Source organism: Ambystoma mexicanum (assembly GCF_040938575.1).
Source record: "Ambystoma mexicanum isolate Mex_15411 chromosome 12 unlocalized genomic scaffold, UKY_AmexF1_1 Mex_chr12_unloc.1, whole genome shotgun sequence".
NCBI lineage: Eukaryota > Metazoa > Chordata > Amphibia > Caudata > Ambystomatidae > Ambystoma > Ambystoma mexicanum.
In genome coordinates this window covers 16081296-16094604 of record NW_027182322.1, presented here as the reverse complement: position 1 = coordinate 16094604, position 13309 = coordinate 16081296, and the positions used below count along the sequence as shown (strand labels likewise).

Sequence of the window (13309 nt, the reverse complement as noted above, 5' to 3'; positions counted from 1 at the left end):
CTCAGCGGGGATGTAGCTCAGTTGTAGAGCGCATGCTTTGCATGTATGAGGACCCGGGGCATTTCCACTTGTTTCTCTTTTTGACTGTCAAATGATCTCTATCCACTAGATGGCCCTTTGAGCACAGTAATCCTCTGGTGGAAATCTTCCCCTGGAAGTCATCTCTTATGGAGAAGCAAAATGCACACTGCTTCAGTGTGACCATGTGGTTTTCCATTCTTGCTCCAGTTTTCCCTGCTCTTTTGCTACTGCTTCACTCGGCAGAATGTTTTGACCAGAAGAGTTCTCCCTGAAAATTATGTCTGCAGGACAGACACACTGCATACCGAGGGGATGTAGCTCAGTGGTAGAGCACTTGTTTTGCATGTATGAGGCCCCGGGTCCAATCCCTGGCATCTCCAATTGTTTCCCTTTTTTTGACTGTCATATGGTCTCTGTCCACTAGATGGCTCTTTGAGCACGGTAATCCTCTGGTGGAATACTTCCCCTGGAAGTCATCTCTTATGGAGAAGCATAATGCACACTGCTTCAGTGTGACCATGTGCTTTTCCAGTCTTGCTCCCGTTTTCCCTGGTCTTTTGCTAGTGCTTCAGTTGGCAGCATACTTTGACCGGAAGAATTCTCCCAGGAAAAGATGTCTGCAGGACAGACTCACCGCACACCAAGGGGATGTAGCTCAGTGGTAGAGCGCATGCTTCGCATGTATGAGGTCCCGGGTTCAATCCCCGGCATCTCCATTTGCATAAACTTCAGTGTGATTTTGTCCCGGTTATTTTGTATTTCACACTGCAACTCGGGCCATGATTATAGGATCATCGACATTCATATCTATTTGTCTGAGAAAACGCTGGTGCCCGTATCGCAAACCTGCCTGTAATATATCAGTGAGGTTTGCGTCCCTGCCAGTGTCAACATCCTGTATGCCTTCACAATCACTACAAATAGAAATGCACAGAGAGTACCATCACACCACAGTTTTAACCGTGCAGAATCGTGAAAGGATTGGCATTGCCTTGCGTTTCTTTTCAGTCGATTGTTTTGGTTCCGAATGTATAGCTCCACCATTGTACCTTTGTAGCATATGATGGCTAGCTTTAAAAATAATTTGTTTTCACTGGATGTGGCCACAGATGTACCTCTGTTGTCAACCTAAGTTGATCAGGTTCTGTAACTTGTTAGTTTTGAGCTGGAATATCCTACCAGCTCTGCTGCTGGGGCCTATCTCCGGCTTCTAAAAGCAAAAGCCTTGAACATATTGATATTTTTCATTAGTTGATCAGGGGGATTGCAGGGGGGGGGCAGCTTTTCTGCATGTTTCTATGGACAACCAGAAACAGGTGGCTCTAAAATGAAGTCCGCCATTTGGAAACTCAAATTCGACAGTTACCATCAGTTCTGGGCGCTGTTAGTCCCAAGCAGCCAGCCAGCATCTGGTAGATTTCATAGGTCCTTGCTGGCAGCGGGGATGTAACTCAGTGGTAGAGCACCTGCTTTGGAAGTATGAGGCCACAGGTTCGATCCCCGGCATCTCCATATGATATGTTTCTTCAAGTGTGGGCTTTTTCCTGTACATGGGAATTAGGATGATGTGGTCTTTTGCCATACTAAATCCTGTTGCTGAACGTCTTCTCTTTGGAGCCGATGATTGTGGACATGCACGGTGCACCATGCTTCAGTGTGATGTCTGCTTTTTTCATTGGAAGCCTGTTAGCCTGATCTCTTACCGGGATGACACAAAGCAGACTCGTTCAGACAGAGGGGCATTGGCTGAGAATAGTGTCTCCACCGGTCCCCCTGCTAGGCAGTGGTATCATTCTGAGGTGCTGTGCACGCTCACCAACTATCACCCCCTCTGACCTTTCCCACCGCAGAACACCCTGAATGCATTCAGCAGGTTATGCTTCATTCTAGGGCTGCAATGGATCGCCTAGTGGCAAAACCAATGGAAGCACCATTGACCTTCCGCAGAATTCCACTGCTTGTCTGCCTAGAGAAGCGACATCTGCCGAGTGTGCTAGGGACACTCATGACGGCAGAGCTATAGAGTGGTGGGTCCACTTTGCTTTCCACTAGCCAGCAAATACAGAAGGACATCCGAAAGAGGTGTCAGTCTATCTAGCAACATTTGTGGGCTTTCGGCTGGAGGAATTCCTGCGCGAAATGGTGCTATCTCATTTTTGGTGTTTGAAGACATACATATATATATATATATATATATATATATATATATATTTATTTATTTTTTCTCCATAACTACACTTCTCAAATCTGGGGCATCTATCCGAGATGGCCGTGTCACATTATGTGATGTCTCAGGCACCAACGTGATGAGATCGACCTGGCGCTTTAACTTTGTCATTGTAAGTAGTAAGATGTAATTTGGCAGTTGTCATGTTTTTTCATATGCACTACTGCAAACCCCTTTCCTTACTTAGCCCACTCCCTCCTGAAGCTTTTAGGTGTGATGAGGAAGTGTCCTCTCAGCGGGGATGTAGCTCAGTTGTAGAGCGCATGCTTTGCATGTATGAGGACCCGGGGCATTTCCACTTGTTTCTCTTTTTGACTGTCAAATGATCTCTATCCACTAGATGGCCCTTTGAGCACAGTAATCCTCTGGTGGAAATCTTCCCCTGGAAGTCATCTCTTATGGAGAAGCAAAATGCACACTGCTTCAGTGTGACCATGTGGTTTTCCATTCTTGCTCCAGTTTTCCCTGCTCTTTTGCTAGTGCTTCACTCGGCAGAATGTTTTGACCAGAAGAGTTCTCCCTGAAAATTATGTCTGCAGGACAGACACACTGCATACCGAGGGGATGTAGCTCAGTGGTAGAGCACTTGTTTTGCATGTATGAGGCCCCGGGTCCAATCCCTGGCATCTCCAATTGTTTCCCTTTTTTTGACTGTCATATGGTCTCTGTCCACTAGATGGCTCTTTGAGCACGGTAATCCTCTGGTGGAATACTTCCCCTGGAAGTCATCTCTTATGGAGAAGCATAATGCACACTGCTTCAGTGTGACCATGTGCTTTTCCAGTCTTGCTCCCGTTTTCCCTGGTCTTTTGCTAGTGCTTCAGTTGGCAGCATACTTTGACCGGAAGAATTCTCCCAGGAAAAGATGTCTGCAGGACAGACTCACCGCACACCAAGGGGATGTAGCTCAGTGGTAGAGCGCATGCTTCGCATGTATGAGGTCCCGGGTTCAATCCCCGGCATCTCCATTTGCATAAACTTCAGTGTGATTTTGTCCCGGTTATTTTGTATTTCACACTGCAACTCGGGCCATGATTATAGGATCATCGACATTCATATCTATTTGTCTGAGAAAACGCTGGTGCCCGTATCGCAAACCTGCCTGTAATATATCAGTGAGGTTTGCGTCCCTGCCAGTGTCAACATCCTGTATGCCTTCACAATCACTACAAATAGAAATGCACAGAGAGTACCATCACACCACAGTTTTAACCGTGCAGAATCGTGAAAGGATTGGCATTGCCTTGCGTTTCTTTTCAGTCGATTGTTTTGGTTCCGAATGTATAGCTCCACCATTGTACCTTTGTAGCATATGATGGCTAGCTTTAAAAATAATTTGTTTTCACTGGATGTGGCCACAGATGTACCTCTGTTGTCAACCTAAGTTGATCAGGTTCTGTAACTTGTTAGTTTTGAGCTGGAATATCCTACCAGCTCTGCTGCTGGGGCCTATCTCCGGCTTCTAAAAGCAAAAGCCTTGAACATATTGATATTTTTCATTAGTTGATCAGGGGGATTGCAGGGGGGGGGCAGCTTTTCTGCATGTTTCTATGGACAACCAGAAACAGGTGGCTCTAAAATGAAGTCCGCCATTTGGAAACTCAAATTCGACAGTTACCATCAGTTCTGGGCGCTGTTAGTCCCAAGCAGCCAGCCAGCATCTGGTAGATTTCATAGGTCCTTGCTGGCAGCGGGGATGTAACTCAGTGGTAGAGCACCTGCTTTGGAAGTATGAGGCCACAGGTTCGATCCCCGGCATCTCCATATGATATGTTTCTTCAAGTGTGGGCTTTTTCCTGTACATGGGAATTAGGATGATGTGGTCTTTTGCCATACTAAATCCTGTTGCTGAACGTCTTCTCTTTGGAGCCGATGATTGTGGACATGCACGGTGCACCATGCTTCAGTGTGATGTCTGCTTTTTTCATTGGAAGCCTGTTAGCCTGATCTCTTACCGGGATGACACAAAGCAGACTCGTTCAGACAGAGGGGCATTGGCTGAGAATAGTGTCTCCACCGGTCCCCCTGCTAGGCAGTGGTATCATTCTGAGGTGCTGTGCACGCTCACCAACTATCACCCCCTCTGACCTTTCCCACCGCAGAACACCCTGAATGCATTCAGCAGGTTATGCTTCATTCTAGGGCTGCAATGGATCGCCTAGTGGCAAAACCAATGGAAGCACCATTGACCTTCCGCAGAATTCCACTGCTTGTCTGCCTAGAGAAGCGACATCTGCCGAGTGTGCTAGGGACACTCATGACGGCAGAGCTATAGAGTGGTGGGTCCACGTTGCTTTCCACTAGCCAGCAAATACAGAAGGACATCCGAAAGAGGTGTCAGTCTATCTAGCAACATTTGTGGGCTTTCGGCTGGAGGAATTCCTGCGCGAAATGGTGCTATCTCATTTTTGGTGTTTGAAGACATACATATATATATATATATATATATATTTATTTATTTTTTCTCCATAACTACACTTCTCAAATCTGGGGCATCTATCCGAGATGGCCGTGTCACATTATGTGATGTCTCAGGCACCAACGTGATGAGATCGACCTGGCGCTTTAACTTTGTCATTGTAAGTAGTAAGATGTAATTTGGCAGTTGTCATGTTTTTTCATATGCACTACTGCAAACCCCTTTCCTTACTTAGCCCACTCCCTCCTGAAGCTTTTAGGTGTGATGAGGAAGTGTCCTCTCAGCGGGGATGTAGCTCAGTTGTAGAGCGCATGCTTTGCATGTATGAGGACCCGGGGCATTTCCACTTGTTTCTCTTTTTGACTGTCAAATGATCTCTATCCACTAGATGGCCCTTTGAGCACAGTAATCCTCTGGTGGAAATCTTCCCCTGGAAGTCATCTCTTATGGAGAAGCAAAATGCACACTGCTTCAGTGTGACCATGTGGTTTTCCATTCTTGCTCCAGTTTTCCCTGCTCTTTTGCTACTGCTTCACTCGGCAGAATGTTTTGACCAGAAGAGTTCTCCCTGAAAATTATGTCTGCAGGACAGACACACTGCATACCGAGGGGATGTAGCTCAGTGGTAGAGCACTTGTTTTGCATGTATGAGGCCCCGGGTCCAATCCCTGGCATCTCCAATTGTTTCCCTTTTTTTGACTGTCATATGGTCTCTGTCCACTAGATGGCTCTTTGAGCACGGTAATCCTCTGGTGGAATACTTCCCCTGGAAGTCATCTCTTATGGAGAAGCATAATGCACACTGCTTCAGTGTGACCATGTGCTTTTCCAGTCTTGCTCCCGTTTTCCCTGGTCTTTTGCTAGTGCTTCAGTTGGCAGCATACTTTGACCGGAAGAATTCTCCCAGGAAAAGATGTCTGCAGGACAGACTCACCGCACACCAAGGGGATGTAGCTCAGTGGTAGAGCGCATGCTTCGCATGTATGAGGTCCCGGGTTCAATCCCCGGCATCTCCATTTGCATAAACTTCAGTGTGATTTTGTCCCGGTTATTTTGTATTTCACACTGCAACTCGGGCCATGATTATAGGATCATCGACATTCATATCTATTTGTCTGAGAAAACGCTGGTGCCCGTATCGCAAACCTGCCTGTAATATATCAGTGAGGTTTGCGTCCCTGCCAGTGTCAACATCCTGTATGCCTTCACAATCACTACAAATAGAAATGCACAGAGAGTACCATCACACCACAGTTTTAACCGTGCAGAATCGTGAAAGGATTGGCATTGCCTTGCGTTTCTTTTCAGTCGATTGTTTTGGTTCCGAATGTATAGCTCCACCATTGTACCTTTGTAGCATATGATGGCTAGCTTTAAAAATAATTTGTTTTCACTGGATGTGGCCACAGATGTACCTCTGTTGTCAACCTAAGTTGATCAGGTTCTGTAACTTGTTAGTTTTGAGCTGGAATATCCTACCAGCTCTGCTGCTGGGGCCTATCTCCGGCTTCTAAAAGCAAAAGCCTTGAACATATTGATATTTTTCATTAGTTGATCAGGGGGATTGCAGGGGGGGGGCAGCTTTTCTGCATGTTTCTATGGACAACCAGAAACAGGTGGCTCTAAAATGAAGTCCGCCATTTGGAAACTCAAATTCGACAGTTACCATCAGTTCTGGGCGCTGTTAGTCCCAAGCAGCCAGCCAGCATCTGGTAGATTTCATAGGTCCTTGCTGGCAGCGGGGATGTAACTCAGTGGTAGAGCACCTGCTTTGGAAGTATGAGGCCACAGGTTCGATCCCCGGCATCTCCATATGATATGTTTCTTCAAGTGTGGGCTTTTTCCTGTACATGGGAATTAGGATGATGTGGTCTTTTGCCATACTAAATCCTGTTGCTGAACGTCTTCTCTTTGGAGCCGATGATTGTGGACATGCACGGTGCACCATGCTTCAGTGTGATGTCTGCTTTTTTCATTGGAAGCCTGTTAGCCTGATCTCTTACCGGGATGACACAAAGCAGACTCGTTCAGACAGAGGGGCATTGGCTGAGAATAGTGTCTCCACCGGTCCCCCTGCTAGGCAGTGGTATCATTCTGAGGTGCTGTGCACGCTCACCAACTATCACCCCCTCTGACCTTTCCCACCGCAGAACACCCTGAATGCATTCAGCAGGTTATGCTTCATTCTAGGGCTGCAATGGATCGCCTAGTGGCAAAACCAATGGAAGCACCATTGACCTTCCGCAGAATTCCACTGCTTGTCTGCCTAGAGAAGCGACATCTGCCGAGTGTGCTAGGGACACTCATGACGGCAGAGCTATAGAGTGGTGGGTCCACTTTGCTTTCCACTAGCCAGCAAATACAGAAGGACATCCGAAAGAGGTGTCAGTCTATCTAGCAACATTTGTGGGCTTTCGGCTGGAGGAATTCCTGCGCGAAATGGTGCTATCTCATTTTTGGTGTTTGAAGACATACATATATATATATATATATATATATATATATATATATTTATTTATTTTTTCTCCATAACTACACTTCTCAAATCTGGGGCATCTATCCGAGATGGCCGTGTCACATTATGTGATGTCTCAGGCACCAACGTGATGAGATCGACCTGGCGCTTTAACTTTGTCATTGTAAGTAGTAAGATGTAATTTGGCAGTTGTCATGTTTTTTCATATGCACTACTGCAAACCCCTTTCCTTACTTAGCCCACTCCCTCCTGAAGCTTTTAGGTGTGATGAGGAAGTGTCCTCTCAGCGGGGATGTAGCTCAGTTGTAGAGCGCATGCTTTGCATGTATGAGGACCCGGGGCATTTCCACTTGTTTCTCTTTTTGACTGTCAAATGATCTCTATCCACTAGATGGCCCTTTGAGCACAGTAATCCTCTGGTGGAAATCTTCCCCTGGAAGTCATCTCTTATGGAGAAGCAAAATGCACACTGCTTCAGTGTGACCATGTGGTTTTCCATTCTTGCTCCAGTTTTCCCTGCTCTTTTGCTAGTGCTTCACTCGGCAGAATGTTTTGACCAGAAGAGTTCTCCCTGAAAATTATGTCTGCAGGACAGACACACTGCATACCGAGGGGATGTAGCTCAGTGGTAGAGCACTTGTTTTGCATGTATGAGGCCCCGGGTCCAATCCCTGGCATCTCCAATTGTTTCCCTTTTTTTGACTGTCATATGGTCTCTGTCCACTAGATGGCTCTTTGAGCACGGTAATCCTCTGGTGGAATACTTCCCCTGGAAGTCATCTCTTATGGAGAAGCATAATGCACACTGCTTCAGTGTGACCATGTGCTTTTCCAGTCTTGCTCCCGTTTTCCCTGGTCTTTTGCTAGTGCTTCAGTTGGCAGCATACTTTGACCGGAAGAATTCTCCCAGGAAAAGATGTCTGCAGGACAGACTCACCGCACACCAAGGGGATGTAGCTCAGTGGTAGAGCGCATGCTTCGCATGTATGAGGTCCCGGGTTCAATCCCCGGCATCTCCATTTGCATAAACTTCAGTGTGATTTTGTCCCGGTTATTTTGTATTTCACACTGCAACTCGGGCCATGATTATAGGATCATCGACATTCATATCTATTTGTCTGAGAAAACGCTGGTGCCCGTATCGCAAACCTGCCTGTAATATATCAGTGAGGTTTGCGTCCCTGCCAGTGTCAACATCCTGTATGCCTTCACAATCACTACAAATAGAAATGCACAGAGAGTACCATCACACCACAGTTTTAACCGTGCAGAATCGTGAAAGGATTGGCATTGCCTTGCGTTTCTTTTCAGTCGATTGTTTTGGTTCCGAATGTATAGCTCCACCATTGTACCTTTGTAGCATATGATGGCTAGCTTTAAAAATAATTTGTTTTCACTGGATGTGGCCACAGATGTACCTCTGTTGTCAACCTAAGTTGATCAGGTTCTGTAACTTGTTAGTTTTGAGCTGGAATATCCTACCAGCTCTGCTGCTGGGGCCTATCTCCGGCTTCTAAAAGCAAAAGCCTTGAACATATTGATATTTTTCATTAGTTGATCAGGGGGATTGCAGGGGGGGGGCAGCTTTTCTGCATGTTTCTATGGACAACCAGAAACAGGTGGCTCTAAAATGAAGTCCGCCATTTGGAAACTCAAATTCGACAGTTACCATCAGTTCTGGGCGCTGTTAGTCCCAAGCAGCCAGCCAGCATCTGGTAGATTTCATAGGTCCTTGCTGGCAGCGGGGATGTAACTCAGTGGTAGAGCACCTGCTTTGGAAGTATGAGGCCACAGGTTCGATCCCCGGCATCTCCATATGATATGTTTCTTCAAGTGTGGGCTTTTTCCTGTACATGGGAATTAGGATGATGTGGTCTTTTGCCATACTAAATCCTGTTGCTGAACGTCTTCTCTTTGGAGCCGATGATTGTGGACATGCACGGTGCACCATGCTTCAGTGTGATGTCTGCTTTTTTCATTGGAAGCCTGTTAGCCTGATCTCTTACCGGGATGACACAAAGCAGACTCGTTCAGACAGAGGGGCATTGGCTGAGAATAGTGTCTCCACCGGTCCCCCTGCTAGGCAGTGGTATCATTCTGAGGTGCTGTGCACGCTCACCAACTATCACCCCCTCTGACCTTTCCCACCGCAGAACACCCTGAATGCATTCAGCAGGTTATGCTTCATTCTAGGGCTGCAATGGATCGCCTAGTGGCAAAACCAATGGAAGCACCATTGACCTTCCGCAGAATTCCACTGCTTGTCTGCCTAGAGAAGCGACATCTGCCGAGTGTGCTAGGGACACTCATGACGGCAGAGCTATAGAGTGGTGGGTCCACGTTGCTTTCCACTAGCCAGCAAATACAGAAGGACATCCGAAAGAGGTGTCAGTCTATCTAGCAACATTTGTGGGCTTTCGGCTGGAGGAATTCCTGCGCGAAATGGTGCTATCTCATTTTTGGTGTTTGAAGACATACATATATATATATATATATATATATTTATTTATTTTTTCTCCATAACTACACTTCTCAAATCTGGGGCATCTATCCGAGATGGCCGTGTCACATTATGTGATGTCTCAGGCACCAACGTGATGAGATCGACCTGGCGCTTTAACTTTGTCATTGTAAGTAGTAAGATGTAATTTGGCAGTTGTCATGTTTTTTCATATGCACTACTGCAAACCCCTTTCCTTACTTAGCCCACTCCCTCCTGAAGCTTTTAGGTGTGATGAGGAAGTGTCCTCTCAGCGGGGATGTAGCTCAGTTGTAGAGCGCATGCTTTGCATGTATGAGGACCCGGGGCATTTCCACTTGTTTCTCTTTTTGACTGTCAAATGATCTCTATCCACTAGATGGCCCTTTGAGCACAGTAATCCTCTGGTGGAAATCTTCCCCTGGAAGTCATCTCTTATGGAGAAGCAAAATGCACACTGCTTCAGTGTGACCATGTGGTTTTCCATTCTTGCTCCAGTTTTCCCTGCTCTTTTGCTAGTGCTTCACTCGGCAGAATGTTTTGACCAGAAGAGTTCTCCCTGAAAATTATGTCTGCAGGACAGACACACTGCATACCGAGGGGATGTAGCTCAGTGGTAGAGCACTTGTTTTGCATGTATGAGGCCCCGGGTCCAATCCCTGGCATCTCCAATTGTTTCCCTTTTTTTGACTGTCATATGGTCTCTGTCCACTAGATGGCTCTTTGAGCACGGTAATCCTCTGGTGGAATACTTCCCCTGGAAGTCATCTCTTATGGAGAAGCATAATGCACACTGCTTCAGTGTGACCATGTGCTTTTCCAGTCTTGCTCCCGTTTTCCCTGGTCTTTTGCTAGTGCTTCAGTTGGCAGCATACTTTGACCGGAAGAATTCTCCCAGGAAAAGATGTCTGCAGGACAGACTCACCGCACACCAAGGGGATGTAGCTCAGTGGTAGAGCGCATGCTTCGCATGTATGAGGTCCCGGGTTCAATCCCCGGCATCTCCATTTGCATAAACTTCAGTGTGATTTTGTCCCGGTTATTTTGTATTTCACACTGCAACTCGGGCCATGATTATAGGATCATCGACATTCATATCTATTTGTCTGAGAAAACGCTGGTGCCCGTATCGCAAACCTGCCTGTAATATATCAGTGAGGTTTGCGTCCCTGCCAGTGTCAACATCCTGTATGCCTTCACAATCACTACAAATAGAAATGCACAGAGAGTACCATCACACCACAGTTTTAACCGTGCAGAATCGTGAAAGGATTGGCATTGCCTTGCGTTTCTTTTCAGTCGATTGTTTTGGTTCCGAATGTATAGCTCCACCATTGTACCTTTGTAGCATATGATGGCTAGCTTTAAAAATAATTTGTTTTCACTGGATGTGGCCACAGATGTACCTCTGTTGTCAACCTAAGTTGATCAGGTTCTGTAACTTGTTAGTTTTGAGCTGGAATATCCTACCAGCTCTGCTGCTGGGGCCTATCTCCGGCTTCTAAAAGCAAAAGCCTTGAACATATTGATATTTTTCATTAGTTGATCAGGGGGATTGCAGGGGGGGGGCAGCTTTTCTGCATGTTTCTATGGACAACCAGAAACAGGTGGCTCTAAAATGAAGTCCGCCATTTGGAAACTCAAATTCGACAGTTACCATCAGTTCTGGGCGCTGTTAGTCCCAAGCAGCCAGCCAGCATCTGGTAGATTTCATAGGTCCTTGCTGGCAGCGGGGATGTAACTCAGTGGTAGAGCACCTGCTTTGGAAGTATGAGGCCACAGGTTCGATCCCCGGCATCTCCATATGATATGTTTCTTCAAGTGTGGGCTTTTTCCTGTACATGGGAATTAGGATGATGTGGTCTTTTGCCATACTAAATCCTGTTGCTGAACGTCTTCTCTTTGGAGCCGATGATTGTGGACATGCACGGTGCACCATGCTTCAGTGTGATGTCTGCTTTTTTCATTGGAAGCCTGTTAGCCTGATCTCTTACCGGGATGACACAAAGCAGACTCGTTCAGACAGAGGGGCATTGGCTGAGAATAGTGTCTCCACCGGTCCCCCTGCTAGGCAGTGGTATCATTCTGAGGTGCTGTGCACGCTCACCAACTATCACCCCCTCTGACCTTTCCCACCGCAGAACACCCTGAATGCATTCAGCAGGTTATGCTTCATTCTAGGGCTGCAATGGATCGCCTAGTGGCAAAACCAATGGAAGCACCATTGACCTTCCGCAGAATTCCACTGCTTGTCTGCCTAGAGAAGCGACATCTGCCGAGTGTGCTAGGGACACTCATGACGGCAGAGCTATAGAGTGGTGGGTCCACTTTGCTTTCCACTAGCCAGCAAATACAGAAGGACATCCGAAAGAGGTGTCAGTCTATCTAGCAACATTTGTGGGCTTTCGGCTGGAGGAATTCCTGCGCGAAATGGTGCTATCTCATTTTTGGTGTTTGAAGACATACATATATATATATATATATATATATATTTATTTATTTTTTCTCCATAACTACACTTCTCAAATCTGGGGCATCTATCCGAGATGGCCGTGTCACATTATGTGATGTCTCAGGCACCAACGTGATGAGATCGACCTGGCGCTTTAACTTTGTCATTGTAAGTAGTAAGATGTAATTTGGCAGTTGTCATGTTTTTTCATATGCACTACTGCAAACCCCTTTCCTTACTTAGCCCACTCCCTCCTGAAGCTTTTAGGTGTGATGAGGAAGTGTCCTCTCAGCGGGGATGTAGCTCAGTTGTAGAGCGCATGCTTTGCATGTATGAGGACCCGGGGCATTTCCACTTGTTTCTCTTTTTGACTGTCAAATGATCTCTATCCACTAGATGGCCCTTTGAGCACAGTAATCCTCTGGTGGAAATCTTCCCCTGGAAGTCATCTCTTATGGAGAAGCAAAATGCACACTGCTTCAGTGTGACCATGTGGTTTTCCATTCTTGCTCCAGTTTTCCCTGCTCTTTTGCTAGTGCTTCACTCGGCAGAATGTTTTGACCAGAAGAGTTCTCCCTGAAAATTATGTCTGCAGGACAGACACACTGCATACCGAGGGGATGTAGCTCAGTGGTAGAGCACTTGTTTTGCATGTATGAGGCCCCGGGTCCAATCCCTGGCATCTCCAATTGTTTCCCTTTTTTTGACTGTCATATGGTCTCTGTCCACTAGATGGCTCTTTGAGCACGGTAATCCTCTGGTGGAATACTTCCCCTGGAAGTCATCTCTTATGGAGAAGCATAATGCACACTGCTTCAGTGTGACCATGTGCTTTTCCAGTCTTGCTCCCGTTTTCCCTGGTCTTTTGCTAGTGCTTCAGTTGGCAGCATACTTTGACCGGAAGAATTCTCCCAGGAAAAGATGTCTGCAGGACAGACTCACCGCACACCAAGGGGATGTAGCTCAGTGGTAGAGCGCATGCTTCGCATGTATGAGGTCCCGGGTTCAATCCCCGGCATCTCCATTTGCATAAACTTCAGTGTGATTTTGTCCCGGTTATTTTGTATTTCACACTGCAACTCGGGCCATGATTATAGGATCATCGACATTCATATCTATTTGTCTGAGAAAACGCTGGTGCCCGTATCGCAAACCTGCCTGTAATATATCAGTGAGGTTTGCGTCCCTGCCAGTGTCAACATCCTGTATGCCTTCACAATCACTACAAATAGAAA

The 13309-nt window shown here is 46.5% G+C and overlaps 6 non-coding genes across 6 annotated transcripts; all 6 read left to right on the top strand.

Annotated features, from left to right (window-relative positions):
- The first annotated feature begins 665 nt into the window (after nt 1-665).
- TRNAA-CGC (transfer RNA alanine (anticodon CGC)) lies at nt 666-737 on the top strand. The gene has a single exon. It is a non-coding gene; the product is annotated as a tRNA-Ala (tRNA).
- A 2407-nt stretch (nt 738-3144) lies between these two features.
- TRNAA-CGC (transfer RNA alanine (anticodon CGC)) lies at nt 3145-3216 on the top strand. Its single transcript has one exon. It is a non-coding gene; the product is annotated as a tRNA-Ala (tRNA).
- Nucleotides 3217-5611: 2395 nt separating this feature from the next.
- TRNAA-CGC (transfer RNA alanine (anticodon CGC)) lies at nt 5612-5683 on the top strand. Its single transcript has one exon. It is a non-coding gene; the product is annotated as a tRNA-Ala (tRNA).
- Nucleotides 5684-8090: 2407 nt separating this feature from the next.
- TRNAA-CGC (transfer RNA alanine (anticodon CGC)) lies at nt 8091-8162 on the top strand. Its single transcript has one exon. It is a non-coding gene; the product is annotated as a tRNA-Ala (tRNA).
- Nucleotides 8163-10557: 2395 nt separating this feature from the next.
- TRNAA-CGC (transfer RNA alanine (anticodon CGC)) lies at nt 10558-10629 on the top strand. The gene has a single exon. It is a non-coding gene; the product is annotated as a tRNA-Ala (tRNA).
- Nucleotides 10630-13026: 2397 nt separating this feature from the next.
- TRNAA-CGC (transfer RNA alanine (anticodon CGC)) lies at nt 13027-13098 on the top strand. The gene has a single exon. It is a non-coding gene; the product is annotated as a tRNA-Ala (tRNA).
- The last annotated feature ends 211 nt before the right edge of the window (nt 13099-13309 follow it).